Consider the following 7055-nt stretch of genomic DNA (forward strand, 5'->3'; position numbering starts at 1 on the left):
TTTAAAATGCTATTTTGTTTATACAAAAATGCAGAATTCCAATATGGTGGAGCGTAAATGTTAAATGGATACAACCTGGATGACGAATATTGCTCCAGTGACAGGCTGAAATTTCTGCTCGTTGGCTGCAAAAAGAAAAGGCCTGAATATTAAAACCAAACAGTGCTCTATAGTTCGTCGTACCTTCGTGAACGCCTGAGGGTATGCAATATGAAGTAAGTAGATTAATTACCACCAAAATTGTATATCATATCACAAAATAAGGGATGAAACCTTAAAAATTACAAACATTTTATTCCTCTTTTTTGGCTGTAATGTCATCAGACATGAAAATACTTGAAAATTATATAGATTATGGCAAAAAGTGATTAAAAAAATGCTAAAATTCAATCTTTATCTTGAGATGCAAGAATGAACCTATTTGACCCCATCATATATTACTCCATGTAATATATTTAAATAGGTGGTTTTCTCCAGTTATTTTGGAGCTCATTTACTATCGTTTATAAGTAAGGCAGACTTGAAATTTAAGAAATGTTGGAAAAGAATTTCAAATAGCCTAATAGATAATTATAAAATTAATCAATGAAAATTCTCACGACAAATCTTAACGTTTTGTTTCTTTAAATTATTTTGTTTTTTTTTCACTTTAAGATAATGTCAGAAATATCTTTTCAAAATTGACAATCAAGCTTGTATGATAGGTCAGAGTTTTAAATATAATATTGACATGTTTTTTCCTGCAACAAAACTAATTTCTGCTTAATTTTTAAAACATTTTCAAAGCAAAAAACATGAATTATTTCGATTATGTGAGTTGATCATCCCTGAGGTAACGTTTCTTTATCATTTGTTATCGAGGGAATGGAAACTTTTCTTTGTCGCCAAATGAAATATGTTACTATATAAGCAATTTTAGAATGTCCACCTCGGTTAAAGTTACGCACGATATTAAAATATTTGAATTCGTTACGAACAATTTGGAGCTTTCTTTGTTTTTATTTTTTTGGGGACAGTTTCCTTCTTGCTGCTTCAACGCATTGCAGTATGCCAAAGTATGCCTGTCAAAAGCATCAGTGCCGCTGGTGAAATTGCCTCAAACCTCTACATTGGGTGGGTTGATTTGCACCAAACAAAGGGGAGTTTCATCCCTTCCGCTAGCGCAAAGCGTTAGCAAAACATCACATAAAAAAGCAACAATACTGGCAGCATGACACTGGTTCGAATAATGCGTAACAGTTTCAGTGCTCCCGCAAGCGTACCATCATTTAGATACGCACATCATGCCACAATGATAGTATGCTTTCTGCTCCAATAAATGTTTGCGTACGCAAGTGCGTCCTTGAATGGGGGAGTTTTTTTTTTTTTTTGTTGTAGGTGGGAACGGGACCGGGATAGATAGGAGCAAAAGCTAAAAGCTCACCGGAACCCGAAATTGGAGCATGATTTATCTTTAGGCATCGTGGGGCGTTTTCTGGGTTGTGGTTGTGGAGCAACGACAACCGCACTAACGATCAACGAGCATGGGCACGCCGTGCTGCCTCCAAATGAAGTGCCCTGGCGTCCAATATTTCATCGTCTTAGATGGCACCCGACCCCGGTGGTGGCGAGCGGTGAGATGGAACTCTAACCCGCTCCCTTCCAGTCCACACTATGAAAACGGGAAGGGAATGGGCAAGGCTTTACTTCTGGATAATGATTTGTGACAGATCACGGAAGCCCCAGCCCCACTGCCTGTAGTTTTCGACTGCGTGAGATTTAATGGGAAAGATGATGATAAATTGGGAGTGGAAATTGGTTGTGATGCTGCTAAAATGGGAAGGAGCAAAGTGCCACCAAGAGTGGTATATAATCCTCAAACACATCGTTCCAGCAATGTTCTTTGCTGTAGAGTGGGTTTATGTGTGTATGTAGCATTAGAAGCGTTGATTTGACATTTGGTGCACGATTACAGCACGCAGTAAAGCTTGTAGTTCGGGACCGTAAAGGAACACCTGGCTCAAGTTCTGGAAGCCATTCCATAAACAGGGATCATCCTTGACATTAAGAAATCCATCATTAAAAACGATAGCGATAACGTTCGTAACTTTGTGTCCATAAAAGTTGTTTTACCACCGTTGCGAAAGTTGATCGTGTGCCGTTCCCGTGCGCCATTAGTCTTATGTTGTTGTTTTTTGTTCGCGTCGTGCAGGCTTTTTAGCTGTAAAACGGGAGTGAAATGTGGGATGAAAACTTTACCAACCGACAGCCTTCTGCCTTTACGGTTATTCAACAAGAGCAGCACAACATCATTAATGCCATGGGGCGAGTCTAACGTGGGCTAATGGTAGTGTGGGAGGATACAGAAGAAAATAAAACAACAACCGATCCATTACCGCCATTTCATTGAGCAATGTATCATTCCGGTGACTTTCCCGCTGTAGTGATCTGTTTTATTTTTAGAGCTTTTCTTTATGATTCATCGTTGGCGTTGTTTTCCGCAGAACAGCCGCAAAAAGAAGGTGGTCAAGTTTGTGTGTGTTGGTCCTTCTTTTGCCTAAATCTGACCACTTTCAGCTAGTCCAGCTCCTGCTACTGCATCATTAGAAGTGATCAGTTTTCATTTCAATTTAAAACAAAATGGTATTAAACGACAAAAGTTTTCCCTATCACTTGTTGTTCTTTCTCTTACTTTCTCTCTCTCTCTCCGCCCTAAAATGCTCCCAAATGTGACAGACAAACGACTCTAATCCATTTGCCAAGCAGCGCGTACACACTCGCGCGGACAAACGATTTTCGTACCGATTTGCGGTTGTGTCCCTCTTTTACGCTTCATTTCAGCATCAAATTGCATCCTTTCGGTGGGGCAGCTGCTATGTGGCTCCACTGGTTTGGCAATCCATTTTCTGCTGACCGTGCCCGATGCGAAGTTGTGAAATCGATCGTTAAATTTACCAACCCGTTCGGTGCAGCATTTTGCTTTTTGTTTTTTGTTTCATCCGTTTCTTTAGGGTTTCTGGAGCGGGTCGGGGCTCAGATGAATGGATGAAGTTAGTGTTGGAAAGAATGGGGTTTCGAGGAAGGGATAAGAGAATGGTAGTTGTTGGTATTCTGCGTAGGATGAGTTTGTGCGAGGAAGCATTCTTTGCTAGGGGATGTTTTCGACTTTCCGTACATTACCGAGATGATTGGTTTAGATCGGTTTAGAGGTGCTATTGGGATCGTTTGTGTTCATGGTAGTTTCAATCATTACGTGGAATAATGGGACCACGTTAGAGATAACACTAATGTATTCAATGTGGAATCAACCTTATCTAAAATTGTGTATGTTTCATTAAACCTTTAACTATTGCACTAAATGGAGTAAAATTATTTTGAAGTTAATACCAAGAAATGCTCAATAAGAATTACCAAACTGTTTATGAGCCTAAATAAGGACTGGCTGAATTAGTAATGTGGTATTTACATGTTTTAGATAAGTATTTGTAATGCCGGTAAGAATATGTGTAAAGAGTAATACTCTAGGCCATTGCAATTGAATATCGTGTTCGTCTGCACTTCCTCCAAAACATTTACAAGCGCCTTTGTAGCGGTCTCAGAGAACATCGATGGTGAAGTGGGTGGTGGCAGGAAAAATATATCAGACTAGGATTACATTCTTCAACTATGTATGTAACAGCAGCAAATATGTAGATTTTGCTAAAAAATCATTGTTGAGCTTTTTGTGTCGCATTTGTTTGATCGGATCAGTTGGGAACCGTTGTTCGTAAAATTGATAAGGTTCTCATGGCAGTTTCAAAATAATTTTTGAAATTATTTTTATATACTTTGGTTTGCATTTTCAAAACAATAATTACAGGTGAAGAAATTTTTTTTGACATTTAAAAAAATGTTTTTTATAATTACTCTTATAAAACTTATAAAACCTTAAATAAGTTATAAAAACACTTTTTAAAAATCGTTCAAAAAAATATTTCTTTAAAACCTTTCAAGATATGTTATTTATATTTTTGAACGATTTTTAAATGCGATAGTTAGTACATAAAACCTGTTCTTCGAAGTGTCTTCATAGTAATGGTACGACCATAAATTTGTTTTTTCGTCATTAGTCGTGTGAAAACGTGTTAAAAAAATTTGAAAAAATATACGAAGATGTAAAATAGTATTTTGCACAACTCATACATTCACTGTTTTTATCTATCTCTTATGTAGTTTCCGAAAATCGCCGAAAAAAACTACTGTCCATATAGTTGTGGTAGGCGCTGTACTAAGGGATACTAAGATGAGTTATTTTTTACAAATAGCAACCATTAAGTGGACCCGAAGTAAAATGAACAGAACTGGCAACTACACAAACAGACATATCCTCTAAATACCTGCTCAGTTTTAATTTGTACAATAATATTGTTAGGTATTATGAATCAAATTACATCCAAAAAGATATAAATAATTTTAAAACATAATCAAAACACTAGAAATAATAGATTCCGCACGTCATTCAAATTTTTCGAGCTTAAGATTTTATGTGTTCAGCAGTTTAAACACGTTTTTGTGAGAAATTATTTACTTATCAACCGATAAAGGGATTGTTTGTGACTTTGATACTTTAGGCACCCAGCCACTACCATTTTGGGAATGAAAAAAGATCCTAGTTTGAGACTCCAATTATATTACTGACTCCCAAAGATATGCAAATGAGTTTAACATTGGCTTTCACGTCGAGCCGATAGGATCTTCAACTGCGGAATCTATTCGCTGGTTTGCAAATTTCACTGACATAGCTACACTACGGAAATGACATTATTAGAGTTGAAGCGAATGTTTTCAATAGAAAATCCAAACAAGACAAAGGAAGCTGAAAGAGCAATATGGTCCCAGTGCTGCTGAACCTTTGCGTTTGTTTATTTTAGACAAAACTTAAATTGAATTCCACGTTTAAGTGTCTATAAAAAGGAAAACACCACCATTCGCTTCCAAAAATACATAATCGCTTTTTCGCAATTCTTTATTACGACCAACCGAATCGACGGATGCAAATGCGTTGCTGGTGAAATTGCCATACAATCGTAAAATCATCCCTTTACCATAACGCGTGAGTAAGAGAAGAGAATGAAACGCTGGAAGAGAGGCACTAGAGGCCAATAAACTTCCGCGCTAAAGTGCAGCAGACTGGGGCCGAAGCAAACACACCGGAGCCGTCCACGAGCATTGAGCACGGAGTGTTTAATCGTAAACATTGGCCCACCCGTTCCCATGGGCGGGCCGTCGCTGTGAAGTGCGACCAAAAATGATCTGTTTACTGTATCTCTCGCGATCGCAAATAAAAATCGAAGCGAAGGTTTTGCACGATCGATGAATGAAACACCCCTTTGCTGGGTTGTACTGGAAAACGGTTGCATGTTCGTGTTTTTTATAGTTACAATTTCTTAACCCGCGTTTGAGCGTTTGGCTGTTTGTGTCTGGCGATCGTGATTGCCGTAGAAGCTCATTGTTGTTGTTGTGATTTCCGTTGTGAGGTCAGAGTGAACGGTTCTAATCGTACAACACAACAAAAAACCTCGTGTCTCAATGTTTAAATTTATGGGATACGTTACGATCGACGTTTAAAGACGCTGCTGTCAGCTGTTGCCGGTCGTGCTGGTTCGTTTGCTACCACACTCGAGGCGTTCGTTGGAATTGATCGATGCTTTGACGGGGTACGTTCTTCAACTTTGGCACACAGTTGTGTGTGTGTGTGGGGTTTCTTTACGTACAAAATCTCTCCATCAACTCGTCACATAAATTTCCTACAAGAATAAAACAAAGCGCGAGGTGGAACGAGCAACAGTCTACCGTGGCGAGGAATTTCGCTAGATGTTTTAATCAACTTAGCTGGTTTTGTTTAAAGCGTGTGCAAAGGCATGCATTATGCAGGTTCTAGCAGCTGTACTAATGGGTTCTTCCCAGATGTAGAAAGCGTAGCCGACATTTAACAAGATCGGTTTATTTTGCGGGCAAGGAGCCAAGTCAAACGACTTGCTAGCTTGCTAACACGCTTGTCATGCTCACTGGTCGGTCAGTTGCTACGAGCCATTTGTTTTTATTCCTGCAGTAAGTTAAGCACTTAGAACGAGGAACCAAAGGGTTGGAGAATGGTGTGTGTTTGGTTTGAAATTTTTATTTTATAAATTAATGCATGAGAACTAAAAGAAAATGTGTTCATAATTGAAGAATCTGTATTCGGTTTTGAACTTTTATACAAAATTAGCATTTTCAAATAAAAAATTAAATTCTTCAGTAGCTGTAATGGACACAGCATGACAACAGCAATCTCATAACTTTGCGAGCAAATACTTTAGGACTATCTCAGTCTCAGAATATCAAACTTGAAACAACCTTTTTGTGGTGCATTAAATAATCAAAAAAAAAGAAACAAAATAAAACCTAATGCAATCCGATCATGAATGCACTCGAAATATAATGCCAACCCCCCCCCCCCCCCACCCAAACAAACGATACCCACCCCACTTGGCCCTGATAAGTTGGCCTGCACTATCTCCGTTTCGGCGGCAATGGTCAAGCCGAACGTAATTCAGAAGTAAAAATAGATCCCGCACGTTCGCCCCGTGATGCACTTGAAAACCCGCGCGTACGCAAATCCGCCTTTTGAGGCGGCGCAACCTTGCTACCTCGATCGCTAGAAGGCCAACTGTATGGTCAGCAAAAACTATACACAAACAGCGATACAAATTAATCCCTGCGCGGTGGGTTGGAAAACGGTGCCCGAGGGAAATATAAAATTTCATCCCGCGAGTAAAGTGATCTTGCCGCACAGATTAAGTGAAATGCAGCCGGGAGGGGGTTTAAGCTTGCTTTTGATATCGTTTTACTTCCTGCCGCCACTTCGGACATGCATTAGCAGCGTGCAGCAAAATTAGATGGCATTAAATTTCATCCCAACTTTTGCAAGTCTCCAGCAAGCGTTTGATGGATTTAGTTGCAAGGCTGGGCTGGCAAATTGCGGACGAATTACGACCGAACTGTAAATTGTCCTACCCACAGCGAATCGCTTGCAAATGTGCGCTGAGCCACTGCCT

Source organism: Anopheles merus, chromosome 3R (assembly GCF_017562075.2).
Source record: "Anopheles merus strain MAF chromosome 3R, AmerM5.1, whole genome shotgun sequence".
NCBI lineage: Eukaryota > Metazoa > Arthropoda > Insecta > Diptera > Culicidae > Anopheles > Anopheles merus.